Genomic DNA, 14,937 nt, shown 5'->3' with positions numbered 1-14,937 from the left:
AACTCAGGGGTTATTTCTGTTTTGTTTTTCACTTTTCCCCAAACATGATATTGCATGAGAGGCATTAGGAGTTCCTCCTATAAATAGGATCACCCCTGTCAAAGCTGGTTAAGTCATATCCAGTGTCAAGCCCATAAACAAGGTGTGTCTCAGATGCGCTGTCTGGAGGGTGCAGAGGGCTGTACAGAGAAGTTTGACAGCTCCCTGTTTGACTAGTTGGCATTGGGACATCAATTATTTTCAAGGCAACAAACATAATCATCCCCAGCTCCCATCTGGAGGATTTAGGGAGTGGTGCAGGACAGAAGCAATGTAGTCAAGGATCACTGCTATATGTTGTAGCAGAAGTGAAGTCTCCCAGCTATATTGTGAGAGGAGGCAGCTGAGGTGTAGAATCATAGAATCATTTAGGGTGGAAAAGACCTTTAAGATCATTGAGCCCAGCATAAATGTGCAGGTGCTGGGACCTCCTTGGCTGCCATCATAGCAGGTGTTAAATGCTCTGATTTAATCCATTCCTTCAAGGTCTTTCCCCAGTTCTGCGCTACAGGTCTGGGATGACCTGGAAACCCTGCACTTGACTCAGTTTCCCCTGGAGGGAGCTGCAGTTTCCTCTTCCTTTAGAGTTGCCCAGTTCTTCTGTAGCTCCGTGTGAAGCAGCAGTTTCAGTGGCATCTCTTACAAAGCAGCTTTGCTGGACTGGAAGTCAGCTGGGGCACAGCAGTGAAGCCAGAGACACAAAGAAAAGCATCTTTGAAACAAGAGTGTCAGTGTCCCCCCGTGCCAGCTGCAGGGACATCTGGGTGGAGCTGGCAGAGCTTCAGGGATCATCAGGGTAATGTATCACGGGTGACTCCGTAGCAGAGCACCTCGGGGCAGTGGGAACTGGAGGAGGGACCCTGAGGCCCCCTTTGCTTTCCTTCTCACCCCTGGGAGCTTCTTCCCACCTCTTCACCAAACTTTGTGCTGCTCTGAGACTGGGGGCTGCGAGGAACCTGTTCTGCTGAAGTGATGCAAGTGAATGTGTCTTAAAAAAACAAAGAAGGATTTTTTTAAAAAAACATAGATCATTTCTGTGGTCTGATTTCCCCACAGATCCACAAGCAGTTGCATCAGTACAGCTGAGGGGGTGGAAAACTGAAGTGGGGGCAGAAAGGAACAAAAGCTTTCTAAGGCAGCTCTACCACTGAAAATTTTCTGTAACTATATGGAGACCTATAGCCTCTTGTCCCTTCCAGACTTTAAGAGCTGTCTGGTTCTTGTGTGCCGAGACACAAGCAGCGGAGCAGAGAGGAGAGATGATTTGTTTGAAGCTGAATCGGGAGAAGCTTAGCAGGGGAGGAATCACTACTTGTTCTGAGATAGGCTAATTATATTCTGTGTCCTTGGAAGCCAACCCTTTTCTACTCTGCTTGCATAATAGAGATCCTACAGCTTTTTACAGAAGAACAAGGGTTTCCCTCCCATCATCGCTGTACACAGCAACCTGTCCCACTGCCAGCCTCCACCCCAGAAGCATCTGGATGTCAGTCCTGCATTCCCCGGAGGGCTGCTAAAGCACTTTGGATTCCTCGGAGATGGAAACCTTTCTAGAAACGCAGGGTAGAGTTACTCTAATTCCTTGCTGTTTGGGATCAAACTGAAGCCTGCTGCTTAATGGGGGATAAGTGGATGTAATGTAGTCAGTCAATAACTTTATGCACACACGCAGAGCCCTTTGGATTACTGATTTCCAAAAGACAGAGTCTCCCTCACGAACCCTGCAACACACTGACTCAGCCCTGAGCCTTTTGACTTTGTTTTTCCTTCTTTATAAAGTGACTTGTACTTTTAATTCTCCCCCCCTTATTCATTTTTTTCCCACTTATTCATTTTTTTCCCCCATAAAAGTTTTCAGCCTGTCAAACGACTCTCTCCCTGTCTCTTTTCTCTTTGCCTTTTGCAGTGGGAGGAAAGATAATAATAAAAGGAGCAGTTTTCAAATAAAAAGCCCCATGTGTTACCTGGGAACTGTCTCTCAGCATCCAAATACCCGCTGGGGCAGAGATCACTGAGTCCCCGCTGTTGTTTTGTACCCGCCAGACACTGTTTGTGTTTTGTCACTAAATGCTCCTGTCAGGTCTGTCACTTGGTACAAGCAGGACTGACTGGGCCCTTGTAAAATAGGATTTCGCTTTAAACCTCCCTGCTAAGCGCTCCTCACTCCTTCCCTTCCTCCTGACAGGGGAAACTGCTGCTTCAGCTGCTGCCGTGGTAGATCCCAGGCTGGAGGAATGGGTTTGGGAGTGTTTGTGCTCTCTGCCTCATCGCTCCAAAATGCTCCTTGTCTTGGGCAGCCCTTTGGTCCTGCCTTGCAGCTCAGCCGAGAGGGAAGGGTGAGCTGAAGGAGTCAGTGAGCCTGCCTTCCTCTCTCTGTCAGTCCTCAGTCCCTGCTCAGCTTCAAGCTGAGCCCTTCAGAAGTTCGACACTCTCCTCACTTTCTTGGGACATCTAGGTTTTGGCCACCTTTTTTGTGGCCTTACTGAGTTGCTTCTAGAAGGAGCAACTTCAGGAGAAAGAGCTCTAGACCAAGGTATTCCTGTAAGAGCAAAGGACTTGAAATGTCTCCCTTGGGGCCCCCAGCTGGGGAGATGCAGGAGGGGCAGCACTTATCCCAGCCCTCTCCATTCCCCCACAGCCTCTCAGCTAAAAAGCTCATTTGACTTTTATGAGGGCTGGAGAGACCAAGCAAACAAAGCCTCAGGGTTTAGTCAGTGCCAGCGGGTACAGCACGTGCCTCTTCCTTCTCCTTCCTCTTTTCATTCCTGCTGACAGCTCTCCAGAACATGTGGTGTCTGCTTGGCTGGGGAGCCTCTCAGGAATGAGCCTGACTGGGGCAGGAGAGAGCATTTCTTAGCATCTCAAGTGGGGGCTGCCTTCTCTTTCACCCCAGGACATCTTGATACCCTCTGAGCTTCAAGGAAGCTGAAAAAGGCAGGGAAAGAAGGGGGGAGATGCTGGAAGTGTCTTGAAGTATGGAGATGCTCTATTGGATAGAGAAGTGATTCAGACATGAGCCCAAAACTTTCCATTTTCCCTCCCTGCTCTTTCCTGGAGCTCTGACTTACAACCACAGCCTGTCCTTTCCACTTCACCAGTGGTGGGGATCAGAGGAATTTCCAGACCTTGAGTTATGGTCCCCACACCATCAGCATCTCCCAGGGTGAGGGACTGGCTTGGGTCACTGCAAAGGTACAGCTGGAGGCAATATTTGGAGCTGCAGCAGAAAAGCTCCTTTTCCTACACACTGCTGGGTTTTGTTGACTGTAACAAACCTCTCCCTTGGCTGCTGGGACTGTGCTCTGGGGCTGGGAATGAAGTATTGCTCATCCTGCTCATCCGTTCATTGCAGGAGTTTTGGGAATCTTTGTAAATAAGCCAAGAACATGAGAAATAGAAATTCCTCCCGTTCCAGGCCCTGCCTGACACTGCACAGATCCTTTGTTCCTGGCTTCTTTCTCCCTCCCAAGGCCTCAAAGAAGTTCCTCCAACAACACAGCACCCTGCTCAGCCTCTTCCACCAAGTAGCAGTTATCCATTAACTGGCCATGAATAATTCCATCAGTTAGCCCATCTCTTGAGGATCTCCTTCCCCAGGTGTTAGCAATGCCATTTTAGCACCAACAAGAAAGGAGCACTCAAGAGCTATATATATATGTAAGTGCTTATATAGGGCCTCTTTATTCTCGTTAACTTTATGGTGCTCCAGGTTTCAGCTAGTCCACAGAGAGCTCAGATCAGCCCATATCCTCCTTATTGCTCTGAGTGCTGCATCCTGGGCTGTGCTGGCAGAGGGGAATCAGACCTTTTTGGTATCAATTTTCTTGGTATCAATATCAATCAATTTGTTGGAGGGAGTGTGTGAGGATGTCAGGAAGGCTTTGAAACAGCCCCTGGTACCCTGTGACCTGGTCAGGTGTGATGGATCCAGGATGGTAAGAAGTAAGCTGTATGTGTTGCAATGGAGACTGTTCAATAAAATAAATCTTTTCAAAGGAGAAGGAAAGTAGCAGGAGCTAATAGAAGAAAGGATGTTTTCAGCCCTTGAAGGGGAATCTGGAGAAAGAGAGATCCTTTTTAAGCGTAAAATGGTGTCAGTAGGAACATAGTATTGTTATTCCTTTGATGGGAGCAGTTAGCTGAAAGTGGGAGGACTTGCAGGTTATCACAGGTAGAGGAGAAAATGGCGGTGGAGTAGGAGGATCCTTTGAAGTGCTCTGGTCCTGCAAAGAAAGGACACGCTCCTGCTCACCTGTACCCAGCAGGAATCAAAAGCAGGGGAAGTGGCCGTGCTCACAGCTCTGCCCTGCTTTGTCAGTGCTCTGCACAGATATCTCTTGCCTCATTTCTTCTCTGGGCCATGTTCTCAGAGCCCTCCCTGGCTGAGCCTGGAATTTCCTGGCTGCTTTTCTCCCTTTTTTATGGTTTGTCCTGCTTATTTCCCCCAACATATGTACACTGCTTTACATTTAAGACACCACCTAGAAAATTCTCTCAGCCCCTTCCTGGGCTTTGGTTTTGGATTGGAGGGTTTGGTTTATCTTCTAGCAACGCCTGTTCTCCTAATGCTAAAGGTGAGCCACAGGGACAGGATCAAGGCACAGGAGGAAGACAGGAGGTAAGTGGATTAGCCAGGACAGTTCTGCATGTCTAGGAGCTCTTAAACTGTGTGATGGTCTTGCAAGGGAAATGATGGAAGACTGAAAATTGGGGACACCCAAACTTAGCCTAAGGTGGGGGATCTTCAAGGAGAAAGGATGTGATGTTCCCTGGTGTTTGCTTTTTGCTCTTGCACCATCCAGCTTTCAGTTCCTGATACAAGCAGGGAAGCACCCAGCTGGTATGAGTGGAGTTGTACCATCAGCCAGGAAGGGCTGTGTGCGACTTGATGCTACGCTTTTGGTGCCCAGATACCTTTTGAAAGCTTCTCCACCTTATCTCTTTTCACAGGGCCATAGGGGAGCATGGCCAGCTATTTCCTAGTTCCCTAAGGGAAATGCTAAACAGGGACCCAAGAAACTATATGCCCAAATCCTGTGAGTAAGCTGCGGGCGCTGTGCTGCACTAAGCTCAGTAATGCAACTAGGCGGTGCACTCGGTTCTGCTCAGGTAACACAAAGGAAAATGACAGTGGCTGCAAATTAATTACTGTTAATGATGCCACCTTCCTGCAGAGCACAGCAATTTCTGCAGAGGGCACAAGGCTTGGTTTTGTCGAGTGCCCAGCCTGTAAAGATGCCTTCCGGCATACTTGTGCTGTCCATGAGCCCATATGTTCCCAGTGGGAGCCACAGAGCCATCAGGCAGTGCCGGATGGAAGCATGTTTTGACTCATGGGTCAGAGGCTGTGCAGAGAAGTCTATTGTTCCCAGTCACTTCTTAATTGACACAGTGAAAGAAGCCACATCTTCCTGCCTGATTCTGACCGGGTCTGTAATTTAATTCAGCTCAACATCTCCGCTTCAGCCCCCCAGGGGCCTGTCAATTAATGATGGATTTTTTCTCGCCTTGGGAATTTCTCTTTGCTTCCATTCTTTTTATTTAATAGGATCTAGTGAGAAAACCGGCAGTACTAAATCTCCCAGCCCCCATTTCCTACCTTTCTGAAAGGTGCCTCAGGAAGAAAAGTGCTTGGGCATTTGAAAGAGAGACAAGTGAACTTCAGGGACTGAAAACGTGTGCAGCTTTCCCATCTTTTGTTCATTCATCCTTTCTATTGCTCCTCTCAGGTCTTTCGTTTCTCCTTGCCAAAACTGCTTGTGCACACTTCACTCAGGAGCTAATGAGACTGTTTTAGAAACTGTAAAGCTGGACTGGATCCCTCTTTCCCCCCCCGCCCCCCGCAGAGTGCGATGTCTGTTTAACCTTTCTCCCTTGGCATCTGTCTCTCCCGGCAACCTATTTGCAAGTCTTATGCTTGCAAAGAAATCCCATTGCTGACTGGGTTTAAAATGGGGGTTGCTGGGGAGGTAGGCAGGAGTATGTGATATGCTGTAGGGTACAAATTCAGGCTGGCTGCAGGGGGCAGTTACTCCATGGATCTGACTTAGCCTGGTCTCTCCAAGCTCTGCCAAGATGTAGAAGTTTTTCATTGCTCCTTGAAAGGGAAATGTGATTTGCATGTCAAAGAGTGGGAAAGGATAGGGGTCGGCAGTTCTCCACCCTCTTTATCCTCTTCCAGTCTCTCTTTCACCTCTCCACATACCCCCAGCTTTCCTTTTGGCAGTCCTATGCCACTAATGAGTTATTGCTGCATTAAAGCGTCCAGTCATCATGGGAGAGATCTTGGGGTTTCTTAAACCGTTGGATCCTGTTGAACATCCTTGTTAAACTTCGCCCTTACTGCTGCGTGCGGGGAGCTTCCCACGCAGACCAAAGTTCGGTCCCCAGCCCACCGGTTCTCCTCCACAGGCGGTGACGTACGAGTCTCTGCACGCAGGAGGCGGTGAGGGGAGGGTGTTTGGGAGAACATGTCTCTGAAGCAGTGACTGTTTGGTGAATGTGCAGAGAGAAGTGGATTGGGTTTGGTGGTTAACCAGGTGAGAGCATGGTGTCTCCAGTCCCTGCTTTTACAGAAAGCCTGCTAACCCTACTTCTTGTCCTTGCCAGCCACAGCTGGTCATGGGTGGGAGGAAAGAGTGGAGGGGGCAATTCCTCCCTGACCCTCTCCTTGGTGGTCCTCTTTTCCTGTGTACATATGTGAGAAGGGATGAAGTTGCCCAGGTATTGTAGGAGGTCTGGATCCATTATACATGATGCCTGCCTGAAGGACTAGAAGGCAGAGAGCTCTTTCCCTCCTTCCCTTCACTCTGTGATTCTTTCCCAGTTTCCAGGATTTTTTTCTAGCTTGTTGTTGGGTTTTTTTCATTTTGTTTTCTTTCACATGTGGCTGCCAGGTCTATGCTACACTTCTCTGTGGGGATCCACATTCACTGCTCAGATCTGGAGCAGGAGAGCCTGGAAGATGCTCATACACAGCTGAGAAGAGTGTATGAACCTCAGGATGTTGCTTCCAGCCACCTGCTCCCGAGACCATGAAGACAGCACCTTCACATGACACTGAGTCTGGTTTCACCAGGAACTCTTAGGAAATAAAGGTCTGGAGTGTCCCAGAGACACCATCACCTACAACACCAAAAGCCTGTTCTCCATGTGCTAAGACCCTTTTTAGATGACAGCAACAGTCCTGGAGGCAGGGACAGTCATACCAACATGTGCTTGTGTCCTGCCTCCACCAGCTGTGAGGAGGAGGAGATCCTTGTTGTTAGGTTGTGCTGAGACATGGATGGGATAATTGGCTTAGGGAGATTTAAGCATTTGTTTTCTATTCACAGTGTCTTGCTTTTCCAGGCCTGGCAGAGAGCAGGGAAGAGTCATCTGCAAGTCTGAGTTCAGATCAGTGGGAGCAGGCCTGTTGCCCTGCGTGTGTACAGGGTTGTTCTCACGCCCCATTTCCTTTGTGGACAGAAAGAAGAGTTATCAGGAGCCTGCACCTGCTTCCAGCTGAGGAGAGGAAACGCTTCTGGAAGGGACAGAGGATGATGGTGGTGTCTCAGGAGTCCAGGAAAGATCAGGGCTCTGTTGGACTCAGCATGGTAGAGACTGATACTGCAAGCTTCTGGTCTGAGTGGTTGGAAAAATCATTGCTATCAGCAGGAGAGAACTCAGAATTAAAGTCATCACCGTGATGATTTGTACAACTGAGCTGCTGGTGTAAGCATGAGCTGCCCCAGGCTGCAGAGGACATGTTCCCCAGCCCACGGGTCAGTAAAAGCTGTAGGTTCCCTCCTTGCACTACCTGCTGCCTGGCTGCTTGCAAGTGAGAGGCACCTCAGCTGGTGTTCAGCTGCCCCCCATCACCCTCCTGGCTGCTTTAGGGCCCAGCTGCAGCCCTTGGCTCCATCCCACAGTGGTGCTTTAGTGCTGGGGACACCCGGTTCTGTCCTGGCTGTGTCCCAAAGGCCCTGGAGACCTGAAGGAGAGGTCCAGACAGCTAAGCTGCATGGCCTGAGGGAAGGGAGGGCAAATACATCTCAGTTAAGGAGTGATCATGTTAGTGTGATGCATTAATGGGGAAATTGAGTTAAAGGACTTAATCGGGGATGTAAAGTGAGTTGGTGGTAGGCTGGAAGTTTCCTAATGGGTGCTCTCCCCTGGGTTTTCTACCCTTTTGTGAAGCCAGGATGTGCTTTTTGAAACAGTACATTAACTTGACACTAAAAGGCTTCCTAGAGGTGGGTGGGGAGGAAGAAGCCAGGAGATGGAGGGAAGCACTAGAGAGAACAATGCTGAGAGATGCAGCTCAGAGGGTCATGCTCGAGCTGAACTCCCCTGTGACTTCAGGCATGATCAAGAGCCTGGACTCTCCAGCACAATGAGGTGCTGACTCAGCTCTGGACGCAACAACCCCAGCCCTTCCTTAACACCAATGTGTCCTTGGAGGCACCTTCCCACACGAGGAGTTGGACAACAGCACAACCACATCCTCCCACCCTGGCACAGGGAAGCGACAGCTCTACTTACCTTTGTGTAATAAGGTTAAATCACTGCCTCGTTGGAGCCCCCAAATTAAGTCACCACCTTGGTGGATCAATACTATTTTCCATGATGCACTTGTGACACTAAGTCTGGGAGATGGATTGATGCTGGGAGGCTGAAACGCTGCAGGGGAGCTCCAGTTAGACTCAGCGCTGGGCAGGGTTTTTTATCAGGGGAAAAATAGCAAGTTTCCATGGAGAGCAGCAGCTGATGGCACAGGCAGGAGGTGTGGTGGAGTGGGGATGTGAGGACAGTGCCCGTGTCTCCTGGCACCTCGTGGGGCTTAGTGCTGGACCCTGTTTTAGACTGGCAGGGCTATTACAGGGGGAAAGTCCTTGTCTGTGAGAAGCCTGTGGCAACAATGATCCCAGGTGTTTCTGGGAGCTTGGGTTAAAATGGGCTGTTCTCTCCTCCATCCCCCCAATTCCCCTTCCCTCTGAGCAAGGTCTGGGAGAGGGAAGGCCAAAGGAGCAGCTCCCACAGGGTGATCACAACAGTGTGTGGGTGCCCAAGGCTGCCTGATGCCACACTGGCCCCTCAGCACAGGAGACACAGCCTTCCCACCCCAGCAGCCACCATCCCAGAGGCTCCCTGTCCCCACTGTCCACGGGAACTACCACCACACACTGGCTGGGCTGTGACCAAAGGGGCCCTCCAGCTGCCTTGAGCCCTCTGGAGAGATCTTAAGTGGTGTCTACCAGGTTGCTGTGGCTCAGCTGGGGACTTGGATCGAAGCGAGGAGTCCCTGGGGCTGAGTCTGAGGTGAGTTGTGGGACAGTTTGGGATCCTGGATCTGGCGATCACTGTGCTCTGAGCTGCAGCAGGCCAGAAAAAGTTTGTGGCCAAAGTGAATCTTGGCAGTCCCAAATCCCAGCCCTGGGACAGTTGCACTTCTGCCAGCTTCCCACGCAGAGAGGCTTGGAGTGGACATCTCTGTCCTTTCCAGGGATGTGGTGTGGACTAGAGACCACCCACCTCGTCCCAGCCACCCACCCCACTTCAGATGCCAGGGCTAAGGTCACTGCTGGATCTCTCACCCCCATCTCCCTCGCTGCTCTGCCCCCAGGACCACTAAGCACACGATTGCCCGGTGCTGGGTGCTTGTTCAGCTGGCTGGGAGGAGCAGGCAGAGCAGCTGGGTGGGTGGTGCAGGAGCTACAGCCCCCTTCCTGCTGCTGCAGCTGAACACCACTTTGCTGGACTCTGAGGAGGGGAATGGGACCAGTTGGCTGGGTGGACTGGGTGGGCTTAACCCTTCCAGGACAAGCCTGACTCTTATTGAACATCTCTGTGCAAAATCAGAGCCTTCTGCAGAGCCAACATTTCCCAGCCTCCTCACGGGGAACAGGGGGAGGAATTCAGAGGAGCAATTGTAGCCCTAAACCCATTCCTTACCCCCCAGACCCAAACACCTCCTGTTCTCAGGGTGCCCACATTGCTGCCAAACCGGAACTCCTGGATGCTGGCTGTATTTTCTTTCTAAACCTGAAACAGCACAATTTATTCAAGATATTTGGCATAAAAAATGGGATTCCTCCTCTTAATCCATTTCCAGAGGTGACCTAGTGGCTGTCACAGCCACGTATTTGGGCAGAGGCGGAAGAGTGGGTACCAAGGCAGCAGGTTGCTGCCCACCCCAAGGCGTGAAGGGGGTTGAGTGGGTGCTTCTGAATAAAATACTAAGGCAACGGGAGGAGGGCAAAGCTGATTAAAATGCCCAGAGCAACTGTGGCAATGTGGGCAATGAGGTGACACCACAATCGGCTGTCACTTATTTTGAGGCTTATTGTCTCTGGCTTGCTTAAAAAACCTTGTTCTTTCTCTCCCAAGAGCCCTCTGAGAAGCTGAAGCATTTCTGCAACCCAAACATCTCTGATGTGCCTCCAGCAGTGATGCAGGAGCAAGTCCAGGGAGCAGGACAGACCTGTTGTGAGAAATGGGAGCTGCTGGCCTCTTGGGGCTGAAAAGGTCTAATTTAAAGGTGAGAGGGAGGAAGAAACTTTCGTGCATTTCTGGCTCACACAGGGAGCAGTTCCTGAGCTGATCCCCACCCTGGGGAGCTCAGCCCTGGCCTGGAGAGCAGGGAGAGGGCACACAGCTCATGTGGGTGCTGCCAGGGCAGTGGGGCTGCCCTGCGGAAGCAGAGAGTTGAGCAGTTTGTTCATTCCTGCCCTGCTACAAAGCAAGAGAAAAACACTCCTGCTGAGCACAGCCAGAAATAACCCAGGCCTCCAGCAGCCAAAAAGCTTCCAAGGGGGAATTTTAAAGTGCTGGGAATTTGGCCTCTCAGTCTGCTTCGGGCTCCTCTGCTGTCGTCGTGTCCCAGGCAGGGAAATGCAGACCCTGAAGACAGCCCTGCTCCTGATGTCCAGGAACCAGCATCTCAAAAAAGGAACAGTTCACTCCCAGTCACCCCAAGACCTGCTCAGCTCCTTTTCCCCCCCCCAGGCCTCTTCCAGCACCACCATCACAGCTCCTGACTTGAAAGGACACTGGTGATGGACAGCACTTCCCCTGTGGGATGTGCTTCAGGGGTTGTGATGCCCCAACATCCCTCAAGAGCCTTTCACTTTGCTGCGTCGCTGGCTCAGGACGCTCCCGAGATGAGACCACCTCGCAGTGACGGCCCTGCTGCTGGTGAGGCTGGCATTTGGGTATCTGTAAGGGGAATGTAATAAGGATGAATAACCTTGAGCGGTCCCATTGCCCACGGGAGGGAGGAGTTGGGGGCAGCTAAAAACAGGCCTTCCCTGTCTGGAAAGGACAGCAAATTCCTGCACTGTCCAGATGGGATTTGAGTCACACCGTGAAGAAAATGGTCTCTCTGTGGCACATGTCAGAGGCTGCAGGGAAGATAAATGTTGCTTCATTGCTCTGGCCCCGCTGTTTGTTAACCCACAGGGATCTCCTGGCCAGCTTTTCCGTATGTCAGCATCTTCTCATCACCCCAGAGCAAGGGCATACTGTGGCAGATGCTCCACAGAGGAGGAGACACCTCATCACACAGCAACAGCTCTGCTCCAGCTCCTGGGACGGCTCAAGGCTGCTCCATCCCTTCGCTCGGGGATGTAACCCAGTGCCTTGCTTGGCTTCCAACATCCACAGGCAGGCTGCAACCTTTGGAAACCTCCTGTGCCCCCCATCTGACCCTGCACACCCCAGACTGCCCCTCTGGTGCAGGACACCAAGATGGAATGAACCAAGTGGTCTGGGCACATGCAGGAGGTCATTGAAGACATGCTGGCTTTGCAAAACAGATCCCGTGATGGATACGGGATCATCTATTTATTTTAAGTTTTATAGGGGGCATTTTCCCTTGCCAGGAGCTGGAGAATAGAGGACCCGGGTACCATCTGCCCAGGGGACTGGTGAATCATCCTATTTTCCAGTTAACCACATTTGTTTGCTTTGGGAGATCTCCAAGTTAAGGGGGAAGAAAAAGAAAACCCAACCCATGGATCTTTTCCCACACAATAAGAAAAACGATTTTTTTTTTTTTTTTTACAAAAGCCAGTGTCAACTCTGCTTTTACTTAACAGTGGGCTGGATAAAAATAGACAGTGAAGTCATGATGCCTTTAGAAGAAGAACCAGGTATGGCCTGGGGAGAGGGGGTAAGTGAAGTCAGGCTTGGGGGAGAGGGACAAAAAACTAGTGTGATGGGGACAGGCAGAGTTTTTGTTCCAGGACCACGTGGGACAAGGAGAGCAGCTTACCCCGATGCCTTGTGATTTCCCTGGCGTGTTGCTGGGAGAGGCAGGAGGCTCTTTGGTGGATGCCCCAGAGTTCAAGTTGTCGTTCACGTGATGCGGATGGGGCCGTGGCCCAGCAAACACCAGGAGATCAGCTCTTCGCAAAGCTGAGACATTCAGAGCTTGAGGCACGCTGGAAAGCAAGGGGAGCGGCAGGGAAGGGAAGCCAAGGGGTTGTGCTCCTGCTTTCTCCAGGACTGTATTGCTGCACTTCCTCTCTTAGTTTTCTGCTCAGATCTGGCTTTTTCTCCTGTTTTAGCACCATGCTAGGCTGTGGGCGCGCTGGGCTGTTTGGAAGGAGTGTGCATGTTGAGGGACTTTGTCTCCTGCTCAGGGCAGGGGTCCTGGAAATCACTTGGCCACCTGGAGCATGAGGAGGTGCAGCTGATGCCCACATCTCAGTTCTGATGGTGGGAGGCTCCTGTGGCAAAGCCTTCATGGGGCTTTTTGTGCAGGGTCGGGGCACATCCTGAGCTTGGCCAGGCTCCATGCTGCAGATAAAGAGCCTTTGGGGCAGAGTCTCTGTAGTATTTCTACATCACAGGAGAAATCAGAGGTGTGAGGACAACCCAAGGGCATGTGAAAGCCCAGCATGTACCAGGGAAATGGTGAATCCCCCTTGCAGGGCTGGCTTGTGTCAGGTGTGTCTTGGTTGAGTGCTGAAGAAGATGCCAAATTGCTGGTCCTCCCCAGCCCTCATTGCAATGGGACTCTGTGGTGTCCCCTTGGTTGCCACACAGCTCTAGCTGTGCTCCTGTCAAAGCCACAGCTACTGCATCAACTTCATACCTTGCAACCAAGCACCAACTCAGGCCACAACTGAAATGAGTTTGGCAGGCCTCAGCATGCCCTTCCATAGGTATTTCTTTACATGCTTGGGAACACCATGGTAGCTGCAATGAGATGCCAATTTTAGGTCACAAAAGGATGCTGCGCAGCAGGGGTGATGGGCCCTGCAAGAGCAGGGGGAGGTGGAGCTTCAAACTTGATTTTCAGGATACAAGGTGAGAGTTTTTTTGCCCTTCTACTTAAACAAATGAAAACTTCCAAGGAAAAAATATTCCCTGTGGAAACTTTAGCCTTGCCCACAAGGAAGGAACCTTCTATCAACAAGAAAATTAACATGGTGGGGAAAAAACATGTCCTTTTCTGCTCAACAGCAAATGCTTCCACCCGCTCCTGGATGCTGACCCACGGTTTCCCTGCAGCAGGAGGCTGGAGAGGCGCGAGGGGAATATCTGCATTTCTCCCTGATCAGTCACGGAACTAGCATTATCACTGGAACAATGGGCTCAGCCCAGGCCTGCATTGCCAGAGCGGCTCCGCTGCAGTGCTCCCGGATTTATTTTTGTCCGGGCTTGGAGCGGGTTGCAGAGATCAGGTGACGGTGCCCAAGGAGCACTTGGCATCGCCTGTCCTGCCACCGTGTGTGCACATGTCCGTGGGAGTAATGAGCAGGCAGGGATGATGGAGAGGGGCTTGGCATGCAGGGTGGCTGCACTCTCGTTACTGGATCCTCTTCTTTTGGCTCAGCCCACTCTGGTGACCAGCTCCTGGGAGAAGGGATGCTTTTTCACACTGTGGGGACCACTGATGCGCTCTCTTGCTTTGGCTCATAGCTTTGCAACTCAGTCTAGGAAATCAAAACCAGTGCCTGTGCTTTGGCGCTGGGGTTAGGACCTGGAAACCAGTTTCTGATGGAATTGAGTCATGGGCATTAAGGGAGGTGACCAAGAAGACGTGCGACGGACTGTGGCAGAGCTGGGGAAGCCCAGCTTCCTGAGGACCAGTGCAATGTCTCCATCTCTGGGCTTGCCTCCTTTTCATATGGTTTCCATACTGGGTTGTGTTTGAGCAGTGACTGAGAACCCATTTTGTTCCTGGCCCCCATGCTGTCCCAGAAGAGCAGTCAGCCTGGCAGATGTGGCTGAGACAACCTTTGAGTTGGCTAATCTGGCAAGGTAGCCAAATCTCAGCCATCTTGGACACAACAATAAATACTGAGGGTCCCTGGGGCACATCAAGGAAATCTGAGCTGCTTGGTGTCTCCAGAAAGCACCAGGACACAGGGGCTTGAGGCAGAAGCTGGGTTCCCAGCCCTGCCCAGTCTGAGGGATGCTGGGATGGGGTATTTCCCCCTGCTCTCTCTCTGTGCCATGTGGATGTGGTGCATTCCCAGTGCACAGTGGTCAGTGGTGCCATGCTGTCCAGGCTGGCAACCAAGCCATTTGGAGATGAAACTCCCCAAATCACCCCAAAATCTAGGTCACGCCAGCCCTGGACTGTGACATGTTCAAAGCCTGGATCAGAGGCATCTGTGAGGATCAACCAATCCCAGACTGGCCACAGTCCTGAGCAGGGATTTTTGGAGCCTGCTTCCCCCTAACCCCCAAATATCCTCTTCCAAAAGGATCCAGTGAAGCTGATACAGCAGGTAGCCAGCCTCAGGCTGTGGCATCTGCGATTCTCGAAGAGAAAACGTCTCCCAGCAATGTGGCTTGGGCTCAGTTCTCCAGAAGTGACACGAACGTACCCACGGGGGTCAGGGACACCCTGCTGGCTGCCAGCATCCTTGGCCATGCAGGGGCACCTTGCACACAAGAAAAAGC

The sequence above is a fragment of the Strix aluco genome, chromosome 15 (genome assembly GCF_031877795.1).
Source record: "Strix aluco isolate bStrAlu1 chromosome 15, bStrAlu1.hap1, whole genome shotgun sequence".
NCBI classification, from domain to species: domain Eukaryota; kingdom Metazoa; phylum Chordata; class Aves; order Strigiformes; family Strigidae; genus Strix; species Strix aluco.
The sequence above is the reverse complement of the archived record's forward strand: the minus strand, read 5'-3'. Positions refer to the sequence as shown.